This window comes from Alosa alosa, chromosome 23 (assembly GCF_017589495.1).
Source record: "Alosa alosa isolate M-15738 ecotype Scorff River chromosome 23, AALO_Geno_1.1, whole genome shotgun sequence".
NCBI classification, from domain to species: domain Eukaryota; kingdom Metazoa; phylum Chordata; class Actinopteri; order Clupeiformes; family Clupeidae; genus Alosa; species Alosa alosa.
Genome location: NC_063211.1, coordinates 3,497,783 through 3,508,020, shown reverse-complemented (window position 1 = coordinate 3,508,020; position 10,238 = coordinate 3,497,783).

Below are 10,238 nucleotides of genomic sequence, written 5' to 3'. Positions count from 1 at the left end.
ACCATGATAATTAACCCTTCCAAGATAGAACCCTTTCAACGCTCTACTTTGAGAGACCAACCACCACTCATGCCATCGATGTTGAATATTGGGCGTCTGACGGAAACTGATCAATCTGACCAACAATTAACATCGATTTGACACTCTTTTGCTGTCCGTGGTTGCAAATTGCATTCATTTAGAACATTTAAGTTACTATGTTTGTTATTATAATCACAGCACGGCCTTACGTTATCATAACCAGATCATTATCGCAATTAATCATACTCATCATCATAATCATCATCGTCAGCATGGCATGTCACACATAGCCTACCTGCTCCACCACTGAGTTCTTATCATGTAGCCGCAAGGCTCCACCACCTGCTCACTGTCCCTCTGTATGCTTGCTTACATCCTCGTTCAAACCCAACGAACTTCAACATGTTGCTGACATATGCTAGCCTACTTGCAATATTGTATTTTTGAAGCTTCTACATTGGTGTTACTTTTGCACTATTGTCACTACCGACATCTTCCGCAATTTCGTGTAGGCAACTTCGATTAACTTCTGATGGCTCACAAAATCCTGGCTCTGGGCCAAAATGCGAGGGGTGGGCCTGACGTGAGCTGTTATTGGATCAGTCGAGTGTCAATATGGAAATGTAACCAGTGGGCCGCTGATTGTCCTTCCTTTGGGCCGATCGTTGGCCAAAATGATTAAATTATATATAGCCTATTCTATCGGCCCAAAAGGTGCGTCGGCCCACCGGGAAAATGCCCGGTATGCCAGATGGCCAGTCCGCCCGTGTGTGTGTGTGTGTGTGTGTGTGTGTGTGTGTGTGTCTGTCTGTCTGTATCTCTGTGTGGTGTATGTGTGTGTGTGTGTGTGTGTGTGTGTGTGTGTGTGTGTGTGTGTGTGACAATGAGAGACACAAGATATGTAGTGTCAATGTATTTTGCCAGCAAGAACACCAGAGTTTGTTCAACCAACACCACACACAAACACAGACACAGACACACACACACACACATACGTACTGGACTGGGGTGATGAGGGTTGTAGGTGGAGTTCTGCATGAGGATAAGAGTTTTAAAGCACTCTCAAAGGATTTAAAAGACTCTCTCTCTCTCTCACACACACACACACACACACACACACACACACAGACACACACACACACACACACACACACACACACACACACACACACACACACACACACACACACACACAAGCACACACAAACACAGAAGTGATGGAGTGATGAGGCTATCAAAGTGAACATGTAGAGGACATTAACACAGACACACACACACACACACACACACATACATCTCATGCACATTTACATTCATCCATCCACCCCCCCCCAGTCCACGCACACACATACACACACACAAATCTTGTATGCAATCTGACACACACACACACACAAGCACACACAAACACAGACACACTCTTGGAGTGATGAGGTTATCAAAGTGAACATGTAGAGGACGTTAACACAGACACACACACACACACACACACACACACACACACACACACACACATACATCTCATGCACATTTACATTCATCCATCCACCCCCCAGTCCACACACACACATACACACACACAAATCTTGTATGCAATCTGACACACACACACACACACACACACACACACACACAGCCCCTGAGAGGTGCTCACCAGGAGTAATGGAGTGTTAGTGTAGTGCAGAATGTGAAATATCCGTCTCCGTGACAGATCTACGCACGCACACACACACACACACACACACACACACACACACACACACACACACACACGGTGACAGATCTGCATCTCTGCTCTAGTTAATCTGTTTCCCTGCGTGCTTGTTGTTTACTCCTTGTCTTGTCTTGTCTGTCTGTTGTTTGTTTGCTCCTGACTGCATCATATTGATCTCTAATGCCAGACAACAATTGAGGTATCCTTACGAACAAGCATTCAGTCACCAGTGACACAGGAAGGTCCTTTCCTGCAATCTGTCTGTGTGTGTGTGTGTGTGTGTGTGTGTGTGTGTGTGTGTGTGTGTGTGTGTGTGTGTGTGTGTGTGTTGTAGCCTTGTATGTTTGTTCGCTTAGCAGGTTTTGTGTGGGGTCGGTTATAGCAAGGAAAGTTATGCAGCACCTAATGGGCCCTATCGTATACCCGGCACAAAGCACGATGCAAGGCTTGTTCTTATCTTTATGCCGATACCGTCAAGTAAAGTGTAACCAAACATTGCACCAGGGTTGTGTCAATTAAAGAAACAGGTGTCGTCTGGCGCATGATCCAAAAATCGCTATCTTACACTCAGTAATTACAGTAATTACCTCACTGTCTAGGAAAAGCTGGTCTAAAGCTGGTCTAAAGCGAAAAGTGCATACAAAACAGCAGAACTGTTTTGCCATTGCCTAAGAGAACACAGTGATGTTAGTTTCACTTTGCCTATGAGTTCAAATAATAGGCGAGTGCAGATGCATGTAGGCTATACTCTGCTAGTCACACACAGGATTTAGTAGAGCAAGGTTTAGTGGAATCCCTGTGTTGCATAAACGGTTTCACGTGCAAGCAGATTCCTTCAAATGTGCTGACTGTCAACATACCGATGCGCTGGTTGATGCTCTGCTGCTTGCTGTTAAAGGGCATGACAGATGTCCCTCTCATTGGTTGAAGCATGTTACGCCCAAAACACACCCATGACAAATTATTATTGCATCATTTATTAAGTATTAAAACAATTCATAAACATATTTTAGATAGGGCTGTCAATCGATTAAAAAAATTAATCAAATTAATTACATACTCTGTGATTAATTTTTCTTTTCGAGGAGGTCAGGTAGTTTTATGTGAATATTTATTAGAGAAGGTAGCTTGACAGGGCCTGTTTTGTTTGTCATTACCAACTGAATTCAAGCTGACATTGTTGTTTGACGGTTTTTACCGTCCAAAATAAATATTGTTTATATTTTTGCAACTCTGACTCTTGGGATATTCTTATGTTGTGTACCCATTTTTAATTAGTTTAATGGGTTCGTAACAAATGTAGTGAGGTAAAAGTAAAAGTAGAAATGAAAATAAAAACTTAAGTAAAGTAAAGTAAAGATTCATACTTAAGTACTGTACTGAAGTATTTCTACTTAGTTACTTTTACATCTCTGTATGCAAACAGTGTCTTTATAAGACAGAGTGAGAGGGACTGTTCAGGTATGGGTTAGGGTTAAGTTAGTGTGTGTGTGTGCAGTTGTGTGTGTATATTGAGTTAGTTTCAGCTGTCTGTGACAGCTCGGGTCTTTTTTCTTCTCTCAGTTTTTGACTCCCTTTGAGTGTGTGTGTGTGTGTGTGTATGTATGTGTTTGTGTGTGTCTATGTGTATGTGTTTGTGTGTGTGTATATGTGTGTGTTTGTAGCCACTGTGTCTTTCCCTGTGCGTGTGTGTGTGTTGCACTGGGGACTCAGGCAGCTGGTGGCAGTTGGGGTAATGACTTTGGGGCCCCTGGACCCTTCTGTGATAAGTGTGTTTGTGTGTGTATGTGTGTGTGTGTGTGTGTGTGTGTGTGTGTAAACCTGGGTTTGATAAGTGAATTTGGACAAAACGGTGCTCTCTGTTTAGCTTGTTTGAAACTGCTCAGGGCGTCTGCTGCTGTTGCACTAGATTCCTCCTCGCCTCACCTCCCACTTCATTCTCACTGTTTGTGTGTGTGTGTGTGAATGTGTGTGTGTGTGTGTGTGTGTGTGTGTGTGTGTGTGTGTGTGTGTGTTTTGTTACAAGTAGGAAAATTAAACATGCTTTACTTTTAACTGTCAATGCAGAATCCTAATGTGTTTCTATTTTTGTCATGTTCACGTAAGATCGCATTGTTGTAAATGTCCTATCACTTGACCCGTAGTTAGGAACAAAACACTCAAACAACTCAAAGCGCATTTCAGCGATTTGTTCAGTCTGTTAGATTCACTGCATATCCAATCGTATCTCTCAACATCTTGATTGTGTGGAGGTATTCATCATTTTCAAAGTGATTGTATGTTTGTAGAGCCTTTATTCATGTGGAGTCGAGGTTGAATGGCATGGCGCTAATTTGACCTTGCTTTTTTGTATGTTGCAGTTTCACCTTTTCTCTAACTCCAATAAACCTGTGGAACTAGAACTAATGGTGTGGGGAAAACGTTTAGCTGGCTGTCAGGATATTAGTAGACATATCGAGGATGGCACAGTGTGTGTGTGTGTGTGTGTGTGTGTGTGTGTGTGTGCAGCTCTTTCCACATTTATTGACACCCCTACTAGAGTTTCCTAAAACGTGGTATGAAACATCATCTTTTGCCAATTTGTCTTGGTCTTGCATATGTTTTTTAAGAAAATATGATTATTTCTTTATTAGATATTTAAGTACACTTTATGGTAAGATCACAATAATTATTATGAATTAATGTATGAATTAATTCATGATTTATGCATTTTAGATTTGTGAGTTCATAGTATATAATTCGTAAACTCATGCATGAACAACTCATCAACTAAAGCATTAGGTACATATTAAATATTAGGTATTAAATACATCATTATGAATTAAGCATGATCATGATGATTTCTGTATATCACACACACACACACACACACACACACACATATACCTGATGATCAGCCATTTATACTTTTCTCCATCTACCATTGACATCGTCCTCTTGAACTTTCACAGTTGGCTGAGTTCATTTGTCCTGTTTCTGCTAAATCTCTGTGATCACACACACACACAAACACACAAACACAAACACACACACACACACACACACACACACACACACACACACCTGTGTGATTAAGCAGCCTTTGAATGTCCCCAGAAGCATTAGCGACACACACATTGCAGAATAATAACACTGCCTTAATGGAGCCCAAAACAGCTCTAAGGTCAGGGATATTCATATAATACCAATTCAACCCAGACTGCAGGTGTGTGTGTGTGTGTGTGTGTGTGTGTGTGTGTGTGTATGCATACAAGACTCACCTTGTCTTTGAAAACTGCATTTTTCTTCTGAATTACTATTAAGTTCTTCTATTAGGAAATATGTAGCCAAATACTTCCACAACACACATTCGGTCTCTCTCTCTTTCTCTCACTCTCTCTCACTCACACACACACACGTCCCCTTTCAGCCTTGTGAACAATCAGAATGAATGAGTTATTGGCTGTGAAAATAACAGCACAGAAACTATCATGTGCACACACATGCATGCACATACAACTGCACTACACACAAGTCAGGACTCAGTGGTGTAGTCTATGTGAAAAGCATCACCATCTCAGTATACCCACTTCAAATAGGCAAGGATGGATGGATGGATGGATAGATAGATAGATAGTATACCCACTACAGCTAACTAGACTACATCACAGTATACCCACTACTAATTAGACTACATCACAGTATACCTGCTACAGCTAACTAGACTACATCACAGTATACCCACTACAGGTAACTAGACTACATCACAGTATACCCACTACAGCTAACTAGACTACATCACAGCAGAGGTGGAAAGTAACGAAATACATTTACTCACGTTACTGTATTGAGTAGTTTTTCTGTGTATTTTGTATTTTTTAAGTAGTTTATAAAATCGGTATTTTAAATTTTACTTGATTACATTTTGAGTGAAGTATTGTACTTCGCTACATAAAAAAATCCCATCCGTTACTTGAGTAAAAAAAAAAAAGTTAAGACTAACGAAAACAGAAAGGGAGAGAAAAGAAATCGCCCTAAACCACCAGCCTAGTGATAATGATAAGCATGTAGCCTACAACAGCACATGAATCAAGCTGGCGCCATGCAGTCTTTCTGAAAGTGATGGAGATGGAGCTGGATCACGAGATGCATCAGATTACATGTGTAGCCTAACCTATGAAAGTGTATTTTCCGCTATTTCAATGGGTTGTCTCAGTTCGTTTTAGCACTAATGATAGCTGAGATATTCAAGCAAACACCATGGGATTTCGTGTTTTTGACGTTTGTGCTCACGTTTCTTTGGAAAGAAGTTTATTAGCAGTTGTTTCCCCTCATTTTGATGTCTCTCTTTTTAGTAACCTGACTTGGCTTTCTTGGAAAAACATTGCACCAGCAGCACAACAATTAGCGGTCCACTACTAGTGATGCTCAACTAAATAAACAAAAAGATAGACTACCTTATGAATCGTGCAGGCGGACTAAACCATTTAGCTCTTTAGCAAGGGAGAGTGACCTTAGACAGTTTTCACTATGTTTTGTATACAAAATCCAGTCAGTCAAACTTTAAATTTCGTCTGACATTCATTTTGACATTTAATTTGGAAGTTAAAATATTCAGGTAAAATAAATATATGGTGGACATATATATATATATTTTTTTTTCAGTAATTAGCTTAAATTTCCAGTGAGTCTATTCGAAATTTTCACCACACATTATATTAACACACGTATAAAAAATCCAAACATAAGAGTTATGTGTATTAAAGTGGAATGACACAGGAAAAAAGTATTGAACGTGCCTACTGATATTTCTTCAATACTTTGTGGAAAAGCCTTTGTTTGTAAAGACAGCTTCAAGACATTTCCTGTATGACAAAACATATTAGTCACAGTATCAGGTGTGATTTTGGCCCATTGTTCTAAACCGATTCCAGGGGTCCCTCTTGTGAATCCTGATCTTTAGTTACTTCCAGAACTGTTTAATTGAATTTAATTGAATTGGCTGCCTTCAAGTCTTTCTGGAGCTTACTCCGAGTGGTCCTTGGCTTTTGGAATTGACTATCCTTCTGACTCCCTGGTCAGAAATATTGCGAGGAGATCCTGCATGGCAGTGATGTTTCTTCCACTTGCAGATAATGGCTCCCATGCTGCTTACTGAAGATTCTGAAGTTTTGAAATGCATCTGTAACCAGTTTCATTGATATGTTTTGCAACAATAAGGTTGCAAAGGTCTTGGGAGAGCTTTTTGCTTTTATCCATCATGAAATGTTTCTTGTGTGACACCTTGGTAATGAAAAACCTTTTTATAGCCCATCAATATACTAACCAAGCTTATATTAATTTGCACAGATAGAAAGGATAACTACTCTCTAACTACTTACAGATTCCAGCTCGTTCCTTCCCTTTCCTTGCCTTAGTGCTTTTTCTTAGCTTGTTCAATACTTTTCCCCTGTGTTATTCCACTTCATTACACATGACTCTACTTATGGAGTTGTTTTTGTTACTTATGGAATTTTTTATGTGTGGATTACCTGAGTTATTACTAATGCCTGGTGAAAATGTTGTACCCCCCGTTCCACTTTTCATGGGCCCTCTCCTCCATTGGGGCCCTATACTTCCCACTCCCCAGTTAGACGCCCTTTAATCTGCTGAACCTTCTGCTTGTTTCCAAATATAAAAAAACAACTCAACATTGGCCTGCCTGCCTTTGCTGCCTGTGAGGGGCTTTTCAGTTGGATTACTGTTCACTGCAAAGCGACGCAAGGATGAGTGCAACTAACTTTGAAAATCAACTACTGCTCAAACTTAAAGGAGAACTCCGGTGATTTTTCACATAGATCTCCATTTCTCAACGTCACCGAGTACTGTCGGTATGAACAAAACTGAAACAATCGGTTTTACCTAGCTCGAGTTGCTGCAGCTACAGCGCTACACACTGGGAGCATGAACATGGCTGCCTTAGCTGCTGGCTGCAGCAACTCGAGCTAGGACCAAAGTCCTTTTCAGGCAAGAACCTCCACCGGGCGCCATATTGCAACACTTTTTGGGCACTTATCGTGCATCTATTTCGCAGAAATGCGTGTCGTAAGGCTTCACGACACCAATCTTGCTCCAGCAGCGAGATCACAACAGATGATTGGCACGATGTCTTCACAGCACACCACATGATTGGCTCAATGTATTTTACAACACACCACATGATTGGCTCAATGTATTCACATGTCAACGTTTTGCCGCGGAAGGGTTGTGATCAGGCTTGGAATTTCACCATTCTGGGGGCAAGGCCACTTGGCCTTCAGTTGGGCATATTTGGTGGGGGGCACAAAGGCCACATGTCAGGGCACCAAGGCCAAAGTTAACTATACAGTAGTAGGCTATAAAAATGATCAAAGTTTAGCCTATTCACTGCAGTAGACCTGCATCACTGTATGAAACATTACAAAAACATGAAATGAAAACATGACATATTACATAGAGCTGTAAATCATCTGAATATTTAGGCTATATATAACATTTATTTTATATTTGGCCTGTTATGAAATCATGTATTGAACAATTTAATCACAGCTCAGCTTTAAGAAACTCAAATAGCCTAGATGCATGCTTAGCATTTTGTGATCATTAAGGCTACTTTCACAAATTCTTAGTCAGCTGTACTCTGATTTACCAATATCTAGGGGATATTTAACATTTATTTTGTATTTGGCCCGTTATGAAATCATGTGGAACAATTTAAACACATTGTAAAACTTAAAGCCCAAATTTGGAGACATCCATGTATGTCGAACTTTACTGCAAATTCAAAACTGGATTACTCTGGAACGGCTAACTGTACAGGGGACTGCTTTACACCTTTGTGTTCGGTAAGGTCTCCTGTTTATTCTGATATATGGTTTGTCATGTGTTAAAAGAAGAGTTCGTAAAGTATTCCACCGAGATGAATGGGTAGGGAGATCATGGGACGCAAAACCTTCAGTAGAATGTATGATTAAATTTAATTATATTATTTACTTTTCTCGCGAACCGTTCAACACAGCAATTATCGGCTAACATCGTTTAAAAGCTGAGAAAAAGCTCTTTCATGTGATACTTGTGATGTCTGTGTGATGAATAGGCTACTTCGCGAGTAGTTCAACTGAGAATGGGTGAATTTGGACGCAATTTCTTTCTTGCGCTGTCACTTTCTCTTCGCCGTCGTGGCCGCCGTGAAGTGCTGTATCTCCTCATTAGAAAGTCTCTGGTAAAACTGGTTGTTCTGGTACCCCCCAGAACAACCAGTTTTACCAGAGACTTTACTTAAAGTACATTTTAAATGAACTACTTTTTACTTTTACTTTCAGATCAGTATTTTAACTTGTACTTGAGTAATGTTTCATCAAGGTATTGGTACTTTTACTTGAGTACAATATTTTCGTACTTTTTCCACCTCTGCATCACAATATACCCACTACTAACTAGACTGAAATCACAGTATACCCACTACAGCTAACTAGACTACACACACACATTTACTGGGTCTATAATGACTTCACACATATCTCACACACACACGCATACAAACACATACACACACACACACACACACACACACACACACTCTCTGCTGATACTCCTCAGTGTCTGCAGCCTTTAAGCCACTTCAATAAAGACAGGAGTCTGTAGTTGATTCATTCTGATTCTTCACAGCATGGTCATGTATAATTGTGTATGTGTCTGTCTGTGTGCTTGTGTGTATGTGTGTGTGTGTATGCTCTGTTTTTGGGGGCGGCGGTGTATTCTGGTCACACCTGCCTGTGGTGTCACCTGTGGAGTGCTCAGAGATAAGGCTTGTCAGACGTTCCCCACGATGAGCCACCGCTGGAATACCAAACAGCATAGAACAAATAGCCTGTCAGGGCGATGCCATCCCAAGGTCCTCACACAAACACAAACACACACACACACACACCTGCACACACACATACACACACACTGGCCCCTGCTACCATAATTAGCATTGGATCCCCTTCATGATTAACGCGCAGGGAGAGAGAAGCGCAGGGCATGATGGGAAACTGCCCGCACAGAAATGTCTGCTATTGATCTGAGCTGTCACACACAATGATCTCAGCGTCTCCATCATGCACTGCAAACGCTCTCTCTCTCTGTCTCGTTCGCTCACAGCCATAAAGGCAGATGCGCGCGCGCGCGCACACACACACACACACACACACACACACACACACACACACACACACACACACAGCTGCCGCAGCCCAAAAGACGACAGGAATGCCACTCGATTAGTCCACTGTTTCACCCTGAATGTACACACACACACACACACACACACACACACAGAAACAGTGTTTTTGGCTAGTTTAAAAAAGTTAATGTCACAGTGGTTGTGTTGTTTTAATGTTTTAATGTTTCATAAGTGAGTTTCATGTTTTCACCAACTGACCATCCTTGTCTACTTGTTCACGTAGGCCAGGTAGGAAAGTTTAAGTGGACGCGAAAGTGAAAGTTATATATTAGAAAGGCT